Raw genomic sequence first — 22,454 nt, forward strand, 5'->3', positions numbered from 1 at the left:
CCTTGACAATAATGACAAAATCCATTTCTGGACCTTCCTACTAGAGCCGACAGCGTGCACCACAATAAAACACAGAAAAATGCACGAGGATAACTTGTGCGTGTAAAAGATGCTCCTGTATATAAATGAGGTTATTATTACAGCTACATAGACCGCGCAATAAACACAGGATAGTGCTATAGGTTGAATTCAACGTAACATAGTAATTTAGGCATTCTAAACAAGGGGAACCATAAATGTAGTTTTACACGTGTGAATCACCCGCGGCCAGACACCAACCGTTCCTCCAAATAAAACTAAAAACGGCGTTTTAATTGGAGGAACGGGGCACGAGCGATCCGTTCCTCCGTGCCCCGGCCGAATTGTCGCACTGAACAGCCAGATCCGATTCTGAGTGTGCGGCCCACAAAATGATTAATAACAATAAGATGCAAAATAAACAATGGAGAACGACAGCCCCTTCATCTCCAACCACCCTAAACGCCTGTTCTTACACCATTTAATGCCTTTGTTCGGGTGCGAAACCGTGGGAAAAGTGCCACGGCACCTCCTTGATGTTTGGCTCGGGGTTTCAGTTAGCCGGTAATTACCTTTTTTGGCCTAATAAAATGTCTTTCAAAAAAGTGATAAATTATAAACTTGCGGTAACAATGCTCATAAAAAAAAACTTAAGCCGCTCAACCTCAGCTGTGGTGAGATGATGCCTGGATCCCACCTCACCGCAGCTGCCGCGTGCCCCGCCCTCACTTTCATTGGGGTTTGTTACTCGCGGGTGCTGCCCCGGTACAGTCACGCCGGTAGCGGGGAGAGGAGGGCGCCGCGATTACCGAGTCCACGGCTCCGGGAAGCGGCGAGGCCCGCGTGAGAGGGGCGCCCGTAACCCACTGCCGGCGTACGTCATATTCTGTGTTCACAGGCTGCTACTGAAACGTGAACGGCGAGGTTCAAATTCCGTCGGGGGAAAATAAAATCCTTTTAAGACAGCGGCGTAAAAAGGGCGATTGCGCCGAGAAGCTGTCGGCGGCGCAAACGCCACAAGTTGCATAACAGACCGCCACCTCGCCCGCTACGCAGAGCTGAAGTGACGAGCAACTAAAAAGTTTCTCCTTGAACATAGGGTGAGGACAGCCAATGATGATAACTAAACAATGACTATTCTGTTTATATTTCATATCCTACACCATACGCACTCCTGTAACGTTCACCGGAAAAAAACGAAATATAAAATTGTATATGTAAGTTATCATTTGCGGTGATGACTGTACTGCGGTAAGCGTCACAGCCCAATTCCCGCCTGATCACAACAAACTCCCAAAACGCTGACGACTACACCAAAATGCCCAAAACAAACACACACCGCCTGCTCACTATTCATTCCAAGTACAAAGACAAGGGAGGAGCACCAGGGCTTGGAACTAGTTTAGGAAAACACTTTATTTTAAAAACAAATTGTAAAATAATTGTTGGGAAAATTTGGGGCTTTAAATCCCTTTGGCGCCGAAACGTGGAGATCTGGGGAACAACTCTACAGCTAGCGGCAATGCTAACACTATGGTTATTTTTTATTATGTTAAAAATGTAATAAAACTAGTGTTAGAAATGCCCATAGGTAAGAGTTATTCCATATATAATGTGAAATGCTCAGTTTTAAGCCTTGGGGGGAGGGAGGGAGGTTTAACCTTCATTTATTGGTTTAAAAGGATTTCATAATTCATTATTCAGGTAAATATTGATCCAATTAAATATTTACGAGGGTGATTAATTGGTGCCTGAGTGCAAACAACATGGAGGAAATGAGAAGCATAAGTGAAACGTGAACATTTTATATATATATACACACACAAATATATATACACATATATATAAACATAGACACGTATTTCTTTACTTTCCTTTCTAAGGACAAATTCACTGCCAACGCTCCCCACTCCTATAGAAGGTTGAGCTGTGACTATGATACAGTTTGTTTGACACGACAAGTTGTACTTGGCACTCTGGACAAAATCGTCTAAACTTAAATAACAAAAAATGTCTCAAACTTTATTTCACACAATGCAAAGTTACCCCCCCCTTTAAATCATGCAGGAAGACTGACGGGTCTATAGAAAGGCCGAAACATTTGTAGATGCACAACTATATTTGGGTGGGGCCTAAATAACATGGCTGATGCCACATCCATTGAATCCCACCCTGCAAACAACCGCTCCGATGGATGAGCGAGCTGATTTGGGCTCCTTAACGGCTGATTTGGGCTCCAGATTTAAATTTTTTTCATTCATTTTTTTTTTTTTGCAAAAATCAGCTTTTTATTTTTAATTTCGTGACCACAAAGCCCGTTTCGGCTCCCCTCAGTGTTTTTTGAGGGTAACATGGTCCGACATGAATGTGATCTGTGAGGTGGTAACTCACTGGCTTCTGCAGCGCGGCGGGGGGCGGTGGGGCTGGAGATCGGCGCCGAGCGCAGCTGGCTCCTTCCAATCATTTACAGACAAAGCGTTCTGCGCTTCAATGAAACTTGACATATTTTACAATACGTCCCCTTGAGGGGGCAGGACGGACGCCGGCAGCTTGTGAGAAGTGCGGCCGCGCACCGGTACGCGCGCCATAAGAGTAGTTTACGTCGTGCATATTATTTGGATTGTGATATAAGATCATGAAGTTAACATGACGCCTTGACAGGAGTGGAGTTGGGGCGGGGGGGGTCAGATTAGGGAGGACGGTACAGAGCGGACACGGCCGCAGCGGGCGGAGGAGACGAGACGCTCGCGGTGGCGTTGAAAGGTTTGTCTCTTACGGCTTCCCAAGCATTTCTTTTATCTATGAAATATTTTGTTTTCATTTATTCCACTACAAATGCTCGGACAGAAACCTTAAGATCGACAATCAAATTGAATCGTTGGAGAATTGTGACAGCCCTATCAATGTCTGGCCTGCAGATTATTTTGTCTCGTTAAAAGCTGATTTGGGCTAGTGAAACGCTAATTTGGGCTAGTGAAATGCTAATTTGGGCTAGTGAAACGCTAATTTGGGCTAGTGAAACGCTAATTTGGGCTAGTTAGCAGTTTGTTAGCTGATTTGGGTTAGCCAGCAGATTTCGAGTTCCTTTAAAGCAGATTGAGTAAATTTAAAGCCGATTTCGAGTAAATTTAAAGCAGATTTGGGGTAGTTAGCAGGTTGGTTAGCTGATCTGGCTAACAAAAAGCTGAGTTTGGCTCGTGGAATGCACATTTTAAGTTCGTGGAATGCACATTTTAAGTTCGTGGAAAGCACATTTTAAGTTCGTGGAAAGCACATTTTAAGTTCGTGGAATGCACATTTTAAGTTCGTGGAAAGCACATTTTAAGTTCGTGGAAAGCACATTTTAAGTTCGTGGAAAGCACATTTTAAGTTCGTGGAAAGCACATTTTAAGTTCGTGGAAAGCACATTTTAAGTTCGTGGAAAGCACATTTTAAGTTCGTGGAATGCACATTTTAAGTTCGTGGAAAGCACATTTTAAGTTCGTGGAAAGCACATTTTAAGTTCGTGGAATGCACATTTTAAGTTCGTGGAAAGCACATTTTAAGTTCGTGGAATGCACATTTTAAGTTCGTGGAAAGCACATTTTAAGTTCGTGGAAAGCACATTTTAAGTTCGTGGAAAGCACATTTTAAGTTCGTGGAAAGCACATTTTAAGTTCGTGGAAAGCACATTTTAAGTTCGTGGAAAGCACATTTTAAGTTCGTTAGCAGGTTGGTTAGCTGATTTGGGCTAGTTCAAAGCTGCGTTGAGTTCGTTTAAAGCACATTTTAAGTTCGTTTAAAGCACATTTAAAGTTGGTTAGCAGGTTGGTTAGCCGATTTGGGCTAGTTCAAAGCTGAGTTCGTTTAAAGCAGATTTTAAGTTCGTTTAAAGCAGATTTGGGATAGTTAGCAGGTTGGTTAGCTGATCCGCGCTAGCAAAACGCTCATGTGGGCTGGTTGAAAGCAGAGTTAAGTTCGTTGAAAGCAGATTTGCGCTAGTTAGCAGGTGGGCTAGCTGGTTTGGGCTAGTAGCTCAGGCGTGCGGCTAGTTAATCAGGAGTCCACCTGTGACTAAGGCCGCTCATTCCGCAGCTCTATCCGGCGCCGGGGAACATCTTTAGACAGAAACCCAGCCGCGAACAAACGACTTGCGCTTCCCACCGTGGTTCGCGTCAAAGCGGCGCCTGGCACGCGAAACGGACCCGTTCGGCAACGCGTCGGGACAGCGACCCGGACGGCGTCACTCGACCGGCTTAAATAGCGTTTTAACGCCCCCTCCGTGCCCCCCCCGTCCCCGGCCGTTCGATAGCACGTCAGGCTGAGCGGAGGCGCAGTAACAAGCAAAGGAACGTTGTTCAAGTTGGAGGAGCCGCGCTTTTTAAAAAGCGTTTGGTCACGTTTCCACATAACACGTGGTCTTTTCGCGACAAGACGAGGCGGCGTAGTGGCGCCGGGCGGGGGGGGGGGGGGAAACAACAACAACACCACCAATAAAAACAATAAAAACAATAATAATAATAATAATGATGATGATGATAATGACAAAAAAATGAAAGGACTCGAGTTTAAATTCCGACGCAAACAAGCCGCGCCAGGTGTGGCCGCGGTCGGCGTTGAAAGCCCCGCCCGCCTCCGTCCTACCTTGCCGGGTACGGGACGGCGGCGCGTTATCGGTTCTCGGTCGGTTCTCGGTGCCGGGGAGTCGTCGCGGGGCGCCAGTGCTGCCGCTCGGTCACGCGCCGGAGAGTAGGGGGCTGGTGGCGTGAACGCGCCCTGCTAAGTAAACTAGTCAGAGCGGCTCGGCCAATCGGCGGCGAGCAGGTGTGCCGGCGTCACTTACTGTGATTTTGTCGTCATAAGAAATGATTTAGATGTTGACGTTTTATATATGAAACTGTTAATGGCTGCATTAAAAAGTACATGCATACAAAGTACATGCTTTAGGAAAAAAAAAAAAAAAGTTTATGTACTTAAATCCATTTACTATTTAATTGAAAATGTACATTTTCAATGTATTAACTTTTCATAATATTAAAAATGTTTATGTATATATTTAAAAAAAAGCTATTGATCGTTTTCGGTAAATTCACAATCGGGTTGGGTTGCTAGACATGGTCTTTAAAGTGTGTGTGTGTGTGTATATATATATATATATATATATATATATATATATATATATATATATATATATATATATATATATATATATATATATATATATATATTCATTTTAATGTATTCACTCTTTAATTTAAAAAAATGATTTTCCCAAAACATTAAATACGTTTAAATGTCTATATTTAAAATATATATATATGAATCGTTTTTTGTAAATTAACATTTGGGTTGCCCAACATGCTTTTCTTTCTTTTCTTTTTTCCTTTGTTGAAACCACTACACCTCCGGGCATTGCCATCGCAGAAAGGTTCAAATGCATGGCGGTATTCCTCCCGTTGTACATTTTGCCAAAAGTTGTCCAAATGTCCAGAGGAAAAGTAAAATAAATCAGTGGTACGCCGTACAGTCGAGTCTAAACTACCCAACACACACGGGTTATTTGGAAGAGGTTAAAAAAAAAAAAAAAAAACAACGTGAATACCTTCAAGAAATTATTAAATACACTGCAAATTCACAATCCTGTTTTCAGACATGCGCTTTTTACGTAGGCCCTCCTTGAAACCACTACACATCAGGGCATTGTCATTCCTGAAAGGTTAGGACGCACGCTCCCTGTAGCTCATCGGTCAGTGTCGCTTTTTGTGCATTTTGACAAAAGTTGCTATTGTCCAAGAAAGACAAAAAAAATAAAAAATAAAACCTCTATGGGAGGCGACGCAGTGGAGTCCGTTGGTGGTAAAAGCAAACTACCTGGCATGCACCTGCTCCCAAAAACCCCACGAGTTGTTATCGCAGAGACCCGGCGCAGTGATCCAAACACCGCGTGTCCGCAACCCCGGACAGCGCAGGGGTCCGTCCACACGACCCCTTAAGAGGAGAAACCCGCAGCAAGTTTCCCCATCGTGAGGAGGAGGAGACGCAACTGAACCGCAACCCCATTCAAACCATGCAGGGTTTACCGTCTTCAGCCAACCGTGCCTTTAAAAAAAAGATAATAATAATAATAATAATAATAATAATAATAAAAAGGAAATAGCAGGGATAATGATGATGTCCGGATCATCCAAACAGTCAGACAGCTCATCTGCGCGACATGCAGCACCTGTCCACTCCACGCAGCCTGCAGATGCAGCCAAGCAGCCCGCCAAGCACAAACATAGCATATCCTAATATATATATATATATATATGTATATAAATATACATATATGTGTGTGTGTGTGTGTGTGTGTGTGTATATAGGTCCAGTCATATTGCACATGTTGACCCGTATTGTACAGTAAGTGCAGATATAGAATTGGCTGCAGACATCCAGGAGTTGGAAGGACCCCCCTCCCACCGGAGAACAATCAATGGGATATTATCGCCTTTCTTTGCCGCATGGTCCATTCAACCCCAATGGATGGACTGAAAATGAAAAACGTAAAAAAATAATAAAAAATAAAAAAAAACAATAATTTAAATAAAAAGTAAAAATATATAAAAAAAGGAGCAAATGCGTAAAACGTCTCTTACCGTCTCTATAAATGAAAGTTAGGGACGTCCTTTAGGCAAAACGCCCTCTGAACCACACACCTGAAAAGAAGGATCCGATCTCTCTCTCTCTCCCTGTCTGTCTTTCTCTCTGTCTGTCTCTCTCTCTCTCTACTCCAAACTTGGAAACAGAAAATATATGGAAAAAGCCAACAACACAAACCAGATAAAATGAGAGAAATTAAATATTTATTAAATAAAATAAAAATAAAAACACAGAGAAACGGCTTCCCCTCGGCGCAACGGCATCGAATTTAAAAAAAATAATAATGAAAAAAAAAAAAAGGGGGAGAGGAGAACAGAGGAAACACAAAAGGAATCAAATGATTAAATAATAATTAAAAAAAAAAAACGGTGCTCTCGCTCTTTTTTCTTTTTCTTTTTTTCTTTCTCTCTGGTTCACAGGTCTTCGCGCGACATCACGGGAGCGGGCAGGAGGCGGCGCGAGTTTGACCGGAACATAGTCCTGCGCTCGCTTATATAGAGCCGCAGCACCGCCGCGCACCGGCCCCGCCGCCTCCGCCTCCGCTCGCTCGACCCATGGCGTGCCGGCGCGGAGGGATACGCGGATGCGGGACCTGGACGCGACGGCGGCTCGTGCGCGACGCGGCGACGCTTCGGCGAGCGCGACGTTGTGTTTCCCGGGAAATGTGTTTTATTTAAAAAAATAAAATAAACGTGTACAGTGCGACGTTTGAAGTTGTACGTTTTCCACGCGAATAATTACAACCTTTGTTAAAGCGAATAATAATAAAATAATAATGATTATTATTATTATTATTGGTTGTAATGAATTCGCTGGAGTCCGTGTGACTCCAGCGTGGTGACGAGAGATTCGACTCTTTTTTTGGGATTCGGTTTTCGGCGAGTCATTCGGTTAAAAAAAAAAAAAAAGAGTCGTTCGATAGACTCGCACGGTGGGCGAAGGGAGGACTTGCGGTGAACGGAACGCGACGGGCGCCGGTTTTCCTCCGAGTCGTTGAATCCTCCAGTAAGAATTTCAATTTTGGTCCGAATTAGTTATTACTGCGGACCCCAGAAAATACTTTAAACCCAAGTTCAATCCAAAAAAAAATTGATAATAAATGTTTTGGGCAAAGCGTTGGACAACAAAGATAATAATAATAACGAAATCCTGTCCAAATAATTTCGTTTGGCGGAATTCCAGAGTGTTCAGTGTGAACGGCACCAAAAAGCCTTGGCCCTTTTTTGTTTGTTTGTTTGTTTGTTTTTAGTGATTATTTTCAGTTTGCGAGTCAAAGAGTCACTCATTCGCCGGAGTGACGGACGCGTCGTTCGCCCGGGCCGAATCGTTCGCGGGTGTCGCGTCGCCACCCCCGCGTCCCCGTCGCGTCCGTCGCGTCCGTCGCGTCCGGTCCGACTTTTTTGGGTTTTTTTTGGGGGGGGGGGGGGGCCCTCTTCTCCCTCTTCCCGTCGTCGCCGCTCCGCCACCGCGTGGAGGACGACGGGGTTAGAGGAAAACAAACAAAGCGGATGGAAGCGTTTCAGCACCAGGGACAGCGCAGCAGGTCCCGGAACACACCGAGAAAACTGAAAGAGAGGGAGAGAGGGAGGGAGAGAGGGAGGGAGGGACTTTCTTTTTTTTTTGGGACTCTTAAGGTTCCTTTATTCGCAGTAAGTCATGTCACAGCAGCAGCAACTTGATCACGAAGGAACCAAAAAAAAACCACCACCACCAAAACAAAAACCAGAGGCAAATCAGTCAACCGGTAAATAGGCAGCAAGAGGACAGACATCCCCCCCTCAGAGATGACGAGGGAGGCAGGGCTCTGTTGGTTTGAGCCAGCTGTTCACTATAAGGACTGCTCCCAGAGGGGGAGAGGGAGGGAGGGAGGGGGAGAGAGGGAGAGAATAAAAGAGAGAAAGAAGGAGGGAAAGAAGGAGAAGAAAGGAGGAGAATAAAGAAAGAACAGAAAGAAAGAACAGAAAGAAAGAATGGAATAAAGAAAGAAGGAAAAGAAAGAAAGAATGGAATAAAGAAAGAGGAAAAGAAAGAAAGAAAGAAGGAAAAGAAAGAAAGAATGGAATAAAGAAAGAATGGAATAAAGAAAGAGGAAAAGAAAGAAAGAAAGAAGGAAAAGAAAGAAAGAATGGAATAAAGAAAGAATGGAATAAAGAAAGAGGAAAAGAAAGAAAGAAAGAATGGAATAAAGAAAGAATGGAATAAAGAAAGAGGAAAAGAAAGAAAGAAAGAAGGAAAAGAAAGAAAGAATGGAATAAAGAAAGAATGGAATAAAGAAAGAGGAAAAGAAAGAAAGAAAGAATGGAATAAAGAAAGAATGGAATAAAGAAAGAGGAAAAGAAAGAAAGAAAGAATGGAATAAGGAAAGAATGGAATAAAGAAAGAGGAAAAGAAAGAAAGAAAGAATGGAATAAAGAAAGAGGAAAAGAAAGAAAGAATGGAATAAAGAAAGAATGGAATAAAGAAAGAGGAAAAGAAAGAAAGAAAGAATGGAATAAGGAAAGAAGGAAAAGAAGGAAGAAAAAGAAAGCGATAAAGAACAAAAGAAAGAGGATGATTCTTTCTTATGCCCCAATTTGAATTGGTCAACATTCAGTAAAAGACAAACCCCATGAATACACATATTCACCATGTCCTGTTTTCCTTCCAGTGCAGAAAATCGAGCATTACAATTATTTTTTAAAGTAGGAATTTTCCTTCAATATATTGCATAGATTTGCTTTTTTATATGTAGGCATGTGTTTATGCATGTACTGTATGTGTGTATGTATGTATGTAAATGTATGTGTGTGTGTGTTTGTGTATGAGTATGTAGATGTACTGTATTTGTGTGTGAATGAATGCATGTGTATACACACACATATATATATACACACACACATTCATATACACACACACATATATACATAGATACAAATATACATACAGTATATACACATTCACTGCATATATGTATATAATCCCTTAAACCTGAAACACACACACACACACACACACACACACACACACACACACACACTCTTTATGTACTTTGAAAATCAGCCATTTTGCCTAAAATCACCAAAACAAACTTTTTTTAAACTTCACATTTTGGTGATTCCACCATTCCTGGCATGTTGTGTATTTTGAACCAATTCGACCCCGAAATGTGATTCTCATCAACGCTGCCGAACGAATATTTCTCATTTAGATCTTGAGGATGATTTAAAGGAGCTTTCAAAAAGTCACTTTTATTATTTACATTTTTAATCCCTTTTTTTTTTATCATTAACCGGGAAATGAATTTTTTCATTATTATTATTTGAGTACTATCATCATTCTCATCACTTCTATCATTTGATTTGATCATAATTATATTTGAATTTACTTCTATTTTGTTTTTCATCTACATTCGACTCCTTCTCCCTTTATGCCCTGCTTTTTGCTGCTGTGAAACCTGAATTAATAAAGTGTTATTTCTTATCTTAATGTTGGAACATTAAAGGACAAAAATAACAATCCTAAAATAATATTTTAGGATTGTTTTGAAGATACAGTGGTATGCAGACTTACGAGTTTAATTCGTTCCGTGACAGAGCACGTAATTCAATCTGCTCGTATAGAAAATCAATTTTCCCTATTGATATGAACTGAAATGCCATTAATCCGCTCCAGGCCACAAAAAAACACCCCAATTTTTTTTTTGTTACTTGTTTTTAAATTAGAAAAAGTTATATATAAAATTTTTATAATTATTATAATTATTAAATTATATATAACAAATATTGTATAAAAACATAATAAAACATAGTAAAAGATTTCATGCTTTAATTCAGTCGACATCATTCGCTTCTTCTTCTCCTCAGCACTTACTTTCTCAGGACCCGTGGTTAGAAAAAAAAAATTGGGCAAAATAACTGCACAAAAAGCACAAAATTCAAAAGAACTGCTTCCACCGTCAGGTCACCACGGGAAGTGAAGGAGTGAGACGCTGGAAGCTGGAAGCTGGAAGCTGGAAGCTGGATGCTGGAAGCTGGATGCTGGAAGCTGGAAGCTGGAAGCTGGAAGCTGGATGCTTGTTGGGTTCGCTCGCCACGCCAACCAGCGGCGGCGCCCGAAGCTCGCTCCTCCGAACTCACATTTTTGCTCGCAAATAAATACAAAAAAAAAAAATCGACGGAAGGACGGCTCCTAACTCGGAAAACTCGTACGTTGGTGCACTCGTAATTCAAGGTACCACTGTATATGTTTTTTCTATTCATATTTATTTCATCAGAACAGACATGGGTCAATAGGGTGAACTTGTTTTCGCATGGCTGGTTTTAGCTTCAGTCTTTAGGACCTTTAAACAGCAGTTAAACTGTCCTCAAATCATAGAATAAACAACATAAACAATTAAACAATATTGATGAGTTCAGTTATTTATTGATTTAGATTTATTTCATCTCCCTGTATTCTATCACACAAGAGTGAGCGCCGTTATACTGATAAACCACATCAACATCATGACCTGCACTGCACCACGAAAAGTATTCATATTTGGGTCACGCCTGCTCTCCTCTTAATGGCGTCTCAACATTTTTCGTGGCAGGGTCCGCCACCAACATGCAGAGATAGAGGGACACGCGAAAAGTGAAACGCCGCCACGGTGGATTTGATGAACAGCAGTTTCCAATGAAATTCTGGGACTTTTAGTTGCAATCGGATTATCTGATGGATTACCACTTTAATATAGTTTTATATATAGAGAATACAATTAGACATCAGATAATAACAGTTATAATTATCATTATTAGGATCGTCCGATCAAATTACTCAATGTATAAACATGTAAAAAAAAAATCTAAAAAAAAAAAATATATATATATATTGTCAGATTCTCAAATACAAACGTTCGTTGTTCCAATTCAAATATTCGGCAGACTGACGCTATTTGAGCTCCCAACGGGCTCCGTGTTCAGACAAGATACGACTTTGTGTATCCGCTCAGACGACTGACTGACAAGTTCAGATGAAATACCATTATCGTCATTTTAATTTATGAATCTGAAGTGACTCTCCTTGGGTCAACAGCCTTGTCTTGTACAAGTTTTACACATTTCATAATAGTTGCATATTAAAGTGGTAATCCATCGGATGTGCCCGTGTTTGGACTTGGCTTCAAGTCGCGGCTCGTAGTCAGAATTTATCGACATTTCAGAATCAGAACCCGGGTGGGTGACGTCCCGTCCATATTTTGACAGGTGGAGCATTATGAAACGATCACGATGCGGAACGCGGTGGAGCTGGGCGGCGCGAGGAACCTTACCAGAGTCCGCCGGCTTTTCCCACAATGCACGCGGGGCGGGAAACAACCATCCGGGTTCCACCCGTCAGGAAAAAACACGGCAGAGCCGCCCGGCGCCGCCTCAAAGTTTGGGTTAGGGAAGCGCAGGTTCACAAGGAGTGAACGAAGCTCATTGTGGAGGAAGAAATGGAAAAGTAACCTGGAGATGAAGGTGAATAAACATACGAGGGTCAACGTTGGGTCCCTTTGAAAGTCCCTTAAATACTCTCCAGGGCTAAACAAACACTTCTGCCTCCATGTTGGAAGCTGTTGGTGTGGTAAACAATTTCCTGGCCACGCCCTGCTGGGGTGTGGCACTGGGGGTGGGGCTTGTGGGGGCGCCGCCTCCCTTAAAGGGATAAACCTGGTGGAACAAAAGGTAGTACACACACACACATATATATATATATAAATAATGGGAAAAAATGAATGTACTTATTAATTTAAAACATGGGTCAAAAAAAACAAAAGATATGCCACAAGTAAAAAAAGTACATATATCAAATATATGAAAAATATGAATATATATGAAGAGATATGAAGAGATATTATAGACTTTTTTTTGTTCTTTAAATCATGGATCATTCTAAACGATGAAAGAATAATAATGATAATAATATTGATAATGAATAATCTGCTCAAATCGGGGTCCAAAATGTCTCTAATGTCTCTATCCATCCATCTATCTGTCTATCTTTGTCTATCTATCTATCTATCTATCTGTCTGTCTATCTATCTATCCATCCATCTATCTGTCTATCTTTGTCTATCTATCTATCTATCTATCTGTCTGTCTATCTATCTATCCATCCATCTATCTGTCTATCTTTGTCTATCGGTCTGTCTATCTATCTATCTATCTATCTGTCTGTCTGTCTGTCTGTCGGGGCGCGGCTGAGGGACGTCGGCGCAACGCTTGTTCGCTTGGGGATCGAAAAATAGAAACGGACTACTTTTAAAACGGAAATGTACTTGGATTGAGGAACGACGGAAAATGTATCCGAGACGAATACAAGTTTAGAGGGGAAAAAAACAAATCTAAATCATAGAAAAATATCTCAAAATAAAAATCAGGATGAAGTCGACGAAGGCGTCGTTCCTTTCGGTTCTCGGCTCGGCAGACGTCGACTGAGATTTTTTTCCATTTCAGATTTTATTGTTTGTTTTGGATTTTTATTGTTTTTTTTTGTTTTTTGTTTTTTTCTCCATGTCACCCTCCGCGCCGCCTGGGCCGAAGGACAGGAGGATTTCGGGAGGTGACGTCACCGTTCCTTCCCAGAAGCCCCTGGTGCCCCGCGGGGCGCTGATGAGGTCATTTGTGGTCTTGACGGGAACCGCATCCCCCGCCGGGGCCGTTAGGGGCCGTGTGCAAAGTGACGTCATGTGAACAAGAGCGCTGAAGCCAAAACAAAAACCTGAGCTCCACGCTCCTCTGCCCCCCCCCTGTACTTTACTATTTTATCATTGTATTATATTATTGTAACTGTTATTATGGTATTATCTTTGGATTGTTCATTGTTTGCTTTATCATTAGTGTTTGATTTTTCTTTGGTTTATTGTATATTTCATTTTTTTCCGTTTTCGGGTAAATCTTTACATTTATTGCATTTTATTGCAAATAATTCATCAATATCCATCTAATGTATCTATCCATCATCCTTCCATCTCTATCTCTATCTATCCACCCATCCATCCCTCTACCTATCAATCCATCACCCATCTATCAATCTTCTATTACTCTATCTATCCATCTTTTCTCTCTCTCTCTATCTATCATCCATCCATCCATCCCTACCTTCTCTCTACCTATTGATCCATCACCCATCTATCAATCTATCCATCTATCTATCTCTCTATTTATCCATCTATCTATCGATCTATCTATCCATCCATCAATCTCTATCTCTATCTACCATCCATCCATCCCTCTATCCTTCTCTCTACCTATCAAGCCATCACCCATATATCTATCTATTAATCTCTCTATTTATCCATCTTTTCTCTATCTATCTATCTATCTATCCAGCTATCTATCCATCTATCTATTAATCTATCTCTCTCTCTATTTATCCATCTTTATCTATCTATCTATCTATGCATCCATCCATCCATATCGCCATCCATCCATCTCTATCTATCCATCTCATCCATCCATCTATCTCCTTATCTCTCTATCGACCATCTCTTTATCTATCATCTCTCGATCCATCCATCCATCTCTCTATCTATCCATCTCTATCTCTCCATCCATCTATCGATCTCTATCTCTCCATCCATCTATCGATCTCTATCTATCCATCCATCTATATCTCCATCCTACTATCTCTATCCATCTACCTTTCATCCATATCCATCATCTCTCTCTCCATCTATCTATCTTTCGCCCTGTTTTAATTTAATTCCATGTGTATTTCCTTGTATTTCTCTGATTGAAGACCTCCTCGATAGGAAGTAAATGGTAAATAATCCCAGAAGGAGGTGAGCGGTTTCCAATCTCAAGAAAACAACAGATTTCCCCAAAGTTGATTGGGATTCATCTTTTTTCAGACAACCCCGACCGCGCAGCGCTGCTACCGAAAAGCTGATAAATCAGTGGAAAGAGTCCTTGGAGTTGCAAAAACAACAATACCAGAAAAAGAAAGAAACCCCCCAAAAAACAAATAAAAGGTGAAAACTCTTTTTCATCTCAGATCCCGGGGGCTTTGCTTTGCGCTGGAAAAAATAAACAAGGTTTATATTTTCTTTTGGGATCTGGGAGAGAAAATGAAAATCTCAATTAGACGTCACAAGCCAAGGTGGAAAATCCAAAGAGCTGTGATTGGAGGGCGAGACACAAACAAACAAACAAATAAATATAAATATATATATATATATATATATATATATATATATATATATATATATATATATATATATACACACATTTTTTTAATTAGTTCATTTTTCTGCCATTTATTCATTTAAATACAAAATTAAAAAAACTATAATTCAAAACATTTTCTAAGTCTAAAAATTGTAAAGGAAAGGAAATGTATTAATTAATATCCATAAACAATATCCGTCCATCCATATCCATTCAATGAATAAATTGCAAAGAAATATACAAAGAAAAATTGGAAATGAAGAAAATAAATCTAGGAGATGAATAAATAAATAAATGTAGTTTCTTTCTTCAAAGAAAATGTGAAAAATATTTAAAGAAACGCAGATAAAATACAAAAAAAAAAAACTAAAAACGGCCTCAGTGCTTTCAAAATTACATTTTAATTAATACATTCAACAAAATCTAGCCCCACCAAAAAAATCTGAAAAAAGCGAAGAAATAAAATACACGAAATAAATAAAGAAACATTCATGTTGTTTATTACTTAAAAAAAACCAATAAAACAAACCCCAAAATAAAACAAAACAAAACAAAAAAAAACGAACATAAATGGAGGACGTTTCCTCAGTGTGGGGGCCCCTCACGGACCGGAAAGATCGCCGGATGCCCCCCCCCCCCCCCCCCAAGGAGAACCGCGAGCAGCTTGATCAGCCGGACCCCCACCGTGTTCCACGAACGAGGGAACCAAGGGACTTCCGCTTCGTCGCTGGCGTTTGCCGGGTTCGTCGCGAAGCCCGGCCTCCTTCCCGTCGTCCCCCCGGGGGAGCGTCGCGCGCCTGCGAACCTATAAAAATACAAAACACATCCGTGTTGGGGGGAAAAAAACAAACAAAAAAAACCCCAAAATCAAAACGACAACGGAAAAAAACCCAAGTGAGGGGGTTGGAAAAACAAGATGGCCGCCCCGCCCCACGTCCCCAGGGCCGCGCGCCCGACCTTGAATTTCCATAGCGCGGCGTAAACGCAATTTTAGAAATCCATTACCTGTATTAAGAGCGGGAGGGTCCAAACGGCGAGAGCTAACATCCCCCTGAAATGAGGAGAAGACGGAAGGGGGATTTCATTAGCGGACAAAGAGCGGGGGATGAATGTTTTACACCCGGGTCAAACAAACGCAGTGATGGGATGATTAATTATTCAGCCGCCGGCAGTTTGCTGAGATAATGGCTTTTTCTTTTGGTCCCCGTAATGAATTTAGGGGGAAAGCGGAGGACGGCGCTTGACTCCGACTGCCGGGCGGAATCCAGGTCCCGGCGGCGCGACGTGAGTGAGCGGCTCAGGTCGAGCCTGTTTATGCGAGACGGATGTCGTTCAAAGGGGACGGCTCGTTCATTTCAGAGCTTAGATTGACCATCCATCCATCCGTCCGTCCATCCATCAATTATCCCGCCATCCAGTCTTCCATCCATCCATCCATCCACCCACCCACCTATTCTTACACCCAGCTCTCCATCCTTCCTTCCTTTCATCCGTCCATCCATGCATCCTCCCATCCATTCATCTATCATCCATCCAGACATCTGCCCATCCATCCACCCACCCATCTTTTCTTACACCCTGCTCTCCATCCTTCCTTCCTTTCATCCATCCTTTCATCCATCCATCCATCCATCCATCTGCCCATCCATCCACCCATCCATCTATTCTGACACCTAGCTCTCCATCCATCCATCCATCCATCCATCAATCATCACAGCATCCAATCTTTCATCCATCCATCCATGCATCCCATCCTCCCAGCCAACCTTCCATCCATCCATCCATCCATGCATCCATCCATCCGCCGATCTATCCTTACACTCTCCATCCATCCTTCCTTCCATCCATCCATCCATCCATCCATCCTTCTATCCATCGATCCATCTATCCTTACATCCAGCCGTCCATCCATTCTTCCATCTACCTGTCCATCCATCCATCCATGCTTCTATCCATCTGTGCATCCATTGTTCCATCAACCCGTCCGTCCATCCATCCATCCATCCATTCTTCCATCTACCTGTCTGTCCGTCCATCCATCCATCCATCCATCCAGCCACCCATCCAGCCATCCATCCATCCTTCCATCCGTCCACACATCTGTCTGTCCAGCCATCCATCCATCCATCAATCATCCCGCCATCCAGTCTTCCATCCATCCATCCGCCCATCCATCCACCCACCCAACCATCTATTCTTACACCAAGCTTTTCATCCATCTATCCATCAATCATCATGCCATCCAATCTTTCATCCATCCATTCATGCATCCGCCCATCCATCCATCCACCCATCTATCCTTACACCCAGCTCTCCATCCTTCTTTCCTTTCAGCCATCCTTCCATCCATCCATCCACCCTTCCATCCATCCTTTCAAGCATCCTTCCATCTATCCTTTCATCCTATTATCCATCCATCTATCCTTACACCGCTGTCCCTCCTTCCTTCCATCCACCCATCTACACTTACACCCAGCTGTCCATCCTTTCTTCCATCCATCTAACCATCCATTCACCCTTCTATCCATCCACCCATCTATCCTTACACCCAGCCATCATTCCTTCCTTCCTCCCATCCAGCCAAGCATCCTCCAATCTATCCTTTCATCCTATTATCCATCCATCTACCCTTACACCTAGCCGCCCGTCCTTCCTTCCATCCAAGCATCCATCCATCTGTCTATCCATCCACCGATCTACCCTTACACCCTGCTGTCCATTCTTTTTCCTTCCACCCATCTATCCATCCATCCTTACACCCAGCCGTCCATCCATCCATCCTTACACCCAGCCAATCATCCATCCATCCATCCAAGCATCCTCCCATCTATCCATCCATCCATCTATCCTTACACCCAGCCATCCAACCATCCTTCCTTCCATCCAACTATCCTTCCTTCCATCCAAGCATCCATCCATCTGTCTATCCATCCACCCATCTATCCTTACACCCTGCTGTCTCTCCTTTCTTCCTTCCACCCATCTATCCATCCATCCTTACACCCAGCAACCATCCTTCCTTCCATCCATCCACCCTTACACCCAGCCATCCAACCATCCTTCCTTCCATCCATCCATCCAAGCATCCTTCCATCTATGCTTTCATCCTATTATCCATCCATCTACCCTTACACCTTTCACCATGCAAAGTTAAATATGCCTGTGCTCGCTGTAGAGAGCAACGTCTATTCTGCACAACATGTGTTTGATACAACATCTACATTCCAAAGATTCTAAAATCTGGGATTTTTTTTCCATGTACTTTATTTTTATCATAAAACCACCAAGATATTTCATTCATGACGAAATCTGAAATTCCTAATTGAATGTGAGATCTCTGCTCCACAGCTGCACATCAGAGGAGCTCAGAGCTTTCAAAGCAGCTTTCATGATGCTCTGTGTGGGATGTGGCTAATATGTACCGCTTAGCCAGATCAAAACACAGCTCGTCCTGCACCCTCCCATCAGAGACCCCAAATACTAACCCCCAAAATATCTGTCATTTATTTTGACTAGAAATTGAGCCCCAACTAATGGAACCAGGACAGCGGCAACACAACATTCAAATTCAGCAGGGAACTCACCAGCGTGTCTGTATGAACGGAAATTTGGGGGAAATTAAATAAATAGTATTTTGTTGAAAAATGCTCATGTTTGATAATTTTTTGGCCAACAATAAGAAGAAAACATAAGACATTTAGACATTTAGACATTATATAATATTAAAAACACATTTATCTTGTATATCTTATGGATTCTTAGTGTATTTCTTGTTATGTTATACAATTTGTATCAGTGATTTATGTTTTGTTATTGAATTTTGTATATTGTGTTGGAACCTTAATATAATAAATATAAAAAATAAAAAAATTAAAACTGGGCCTTCAACAATTTTAGCTTAATTTATAGACATGAAAGGGGTAATCGGTAGATTTGTTTTTAATTGCCACTATACAGTAAGTGGATTTACACTTTAAGTTGTTCAGATAAAACAAACAGACTAATACTATGGTGTCCTCAACGGCAACACAGGCCATATTCTACTCCAGACGCTTTTATTTTGAAGTTGGCCATTCTAACAAAATAAAAGCATCTTGAGTAGAAATATTGAATATTGCGTCCATTGTTGCCATTGGTAAAACCTCCACCCCATTTTCTATCCAAATAAATTAACTTTTTTTCTGGTCATACATGTTACATTTACAACCTGCCCCACCTCACCCCACAGAGTACATTTGTTTTTTCGCCCCTTTATACAGTTTCTGTACTTAGATGTTTAACCTTCCTGGGAGGAGGAGGTGGGTAAAACTTCCTTTTTTTTGGGGGGGGGGGGGGAGAAAATGAAAATCGATAACAATCTCAAGGAAGCAAATCCAGCGGCATTAATCTTGTGGATTCTGTGCCGAGTCTGACTGTAATTAATCGATGCCGAAACCGACGGGAAATTGGCAATTAATCTGTGATTCTGCAGCGGGAACGCGGCTCGTTCAGTAGCGCTCTAATGAGCTCCATTATCACCAGCCCAGTCGCTCTCTTTGAAGCAGCCGGAAGTGGCGCGATAAAGAGCGAAAGTCAAAGTCACACTCACGTTCGGCTAAACGCTTAAAATCTCGGGTTTGCTTGAAGAAAGGATCCCCGGGTCCCCACGGAGGTTCAGGTACTCGGAAGTATTCACCAAAATTGAACCAATTCAGATACAAACCAAAAATACCGCTCTAAAATGTATTTTACAGTCTTTCCAATAGGAGGGGCCTCAGTCTTGAATGAGGTTTGATTTAGGGCCGCTGTTCTAAATACAGGATACGGGGACCAGCCCCGGGGTCTTCAAGAGGTTCCTACAGGGTCCCAAGAAAACTATTCATAGTTTAAATTCACCAAACTAGAACCAATTCAAATAAAAAAGGACTATGGGCCGCAAACAAATATAGCTTTAAAATGTTTTGTATTGTTTTTTAAATAGAAGGGGTCTCAGATTAAATCAGGTTTAGTTTCGCTCCTTAACATGGGTCCGAGGACCCACCCAGGGGTCCTCCAAGAGGCTCCGGGGGGGTCCACAGAAAAATGTTGAGTTAATTGTTAAACTTCGCCCTTATTTCATGTTACCCGCTAGAGAATGCAGGATGAATTTGGAGTGATGAGAACGGTGTTATGATACTGCAGGACCGGCAGATATGCAGGCGATAACGTGCAGCCGACTGGTCATTATCGCAAATTAACCGCCGACACGGTGATCGGACCCCTGACGCAAAGCGGATTTGAAGCGATTTTGAATACTGATTTGAAATGACTTTATTTTAACGAGTATGCCTCATTTCAAAAATGTAGTTCCGCACCAACATGGCCAACACAGCAAACTATTGACTGTAACAGTTATTAACCTGAAATTGGACACATCCCCATTCCTCTTTTCAAATCTTCTGTTGTAGTTTCTATGTCACATGCAGTTCAAGACATCATGAAAACCATCAACCAAACCATCAAACCAAAAGGATAAAAAGGCTTTTATCCTTTTATCCTAACTGCATAACTTTGCAGTTTTGTAGGTAGTAAAAGCTATCCAAATTTGTATATCTAATACTTGTGCCTATCCCTATAAAAGCACTGATGTGAAGTGCCTCTACAGACATTTTTCCTGCAAAAGAAATAAAAGACAAATTAGACAACACGTAAATGGATCCGCCAGTACACTGGGAAAATGGAAGAAATTGTGTAAAAATACCAAATATCAAGGTGATTTGAATCGACTTGAAATGACAATAGAGCGGTCGTTTCAGCTTCAGAAAATCATTGTTGCTGCTGTTTTTGTTTTTTTAATCTCGAGTAGGGATTATGGTTTTTATCCCTCACTACTGTGTTCCTGTGACGGACCAAAGAATACAACAACACAAAAGGGACGGAGTGACGGAGAAAAACAGCGAAAGAAGAGAAAAGACGAGGCAGAGAGAGGGGGGGATAAAGAGAGAGAGAGAGAGAGATAAAGAGAGAGAGGGAGAGAGAGAGAGAGGGAGACTTTCAAGTAGGTCAGAGCTACTGGCATGACTGATCCGCAGCCTGTTGTGTCTCTCTGTGTCACAGTGGATTCACCTGTATGACAAAGCAGGCAAAAGAGACATACAGACTTATTATTAATTATTATTATTATTATTATTATTATTATTATTTTAATAACCGTCCGTGATGTCAACCCCCCCAAAAAACACGTCTGAAAGGATATTAACGGAAAATCCTCCTTTGTGATTGGCAGGCGGGCATCCGTTGAACGGCGAATCAGGACATCTCAAACATAGTAACCATGGCAACAGCACTAATTCACTAATTTGTTCAGTTTATTTGCAAACGTAAACAGGGCCTCTGCGTTCCCAGGTAGCACGCTGGAAAACGGGCCGCTGCCAGCTGGCCGTCGGTCGCCCGGCCGAGAGGCGGCGTCGGCGGACGCGATGTGGGACGAGTCCGGGGGGCGGGGGCAGGGTGTTATTTTGCGATAATGACCGGTTGGCTGCACATTATCGCACTTATTACACGACTACTTAGTAAATATGTGCAGCAAGCTGGTCGTTTTCACAAAATAACCCCCTTCAGAGGGGGTCATTTTGGGTTTAACGCGGAATCATTATCGTTAAATAACCCCCTTCAGAGTGGGGTGTTATTAGACACAGATACATTATCGTTAAATAACCCCCTTCAGAGTGGGTTTTATTTAACACAGATACATTATCGTAAAATAACCCGCTTCAGAGTGGGTTTTATTTAACACAGATACATTATCGTTAAATAACCCCCTTCAGAGTGGGTTTTATTTAACACAGATACATTATCGTTAAATAACCCCCTTCAGAGTGGGGTGTTATTTTGCGATAATGACCGACCGGCTGCACATTATCCTCTTCTTTGACGTTATCCATGCACTATTTTTTATTTATTTTTTTTTTAATCCCATTCTTTCCATGACACCATTCCAAACAGAACACCAACCCACTGAATGTAAATACGTCATTGAATCACAGTGAAATAACAGACGGACAGATCCCCGTCCTACACAGAGAATCTTCCCGGGTGGAAGTGTGTAGAAAAAAGGCCGACCCTGTAGCGTGCGGCGAGGACGTTCCGCTCGTTTTGTTTTCTGTCGTGGCGGATCCCGGCAACACGAGAGAGCAGTTTAGAATCAAACTGCCAGGAGTCGACAGCTCTGGTCTGGGGTGGAGAGAGGGAGAGGGAGGGAGGGAGCGAGAGAGAGAGAGAGAGAGAGGGAGAGAGAGGGAGAGAGAGGAGTGGAGTACCCAACAGGCAGCTCTGTCAAACTCCGGGGGCTGGCCCTCGCCTCTCATTAGAACAGAAGGATGACATGGATTCACTGGAGAAAGGAGGGCAGGAAGGAGGGAGAGAGGTGGAGGGAGGGAGGGAGAGAGAGAGAGAGTAGAGTGGGAGAGCTAGGTAGAGAGGCGCTTTCTCTCCATAATCTGGGGAGCGGTGTTGGTAAAACGAGAAGAGAGAGAGAGAGAGAGAGAGAGAGAGAGAGAGAGAGAGAGAGAGAGAGAGAGAGGGCGAAATGGAGGGTGTGGGCGAGCGAGAGGGGGATTGTCGGGCGACAGCAAAGAGGGAAAGAGCAGGAGGAGCAGTAAATTGGAGACAGGGACATGGAGAGCTAACCCTAAA

Source organism: Zeus faber, assembly GCF_960531495.2.
Source record: "Zeus faber genome assembly, chromosome: 22".
NCBI lineage: Eukaryota > Metazoa > Chordata > Actinopteri > Zeiformes > Zeidae > Zeus > Zeus faber.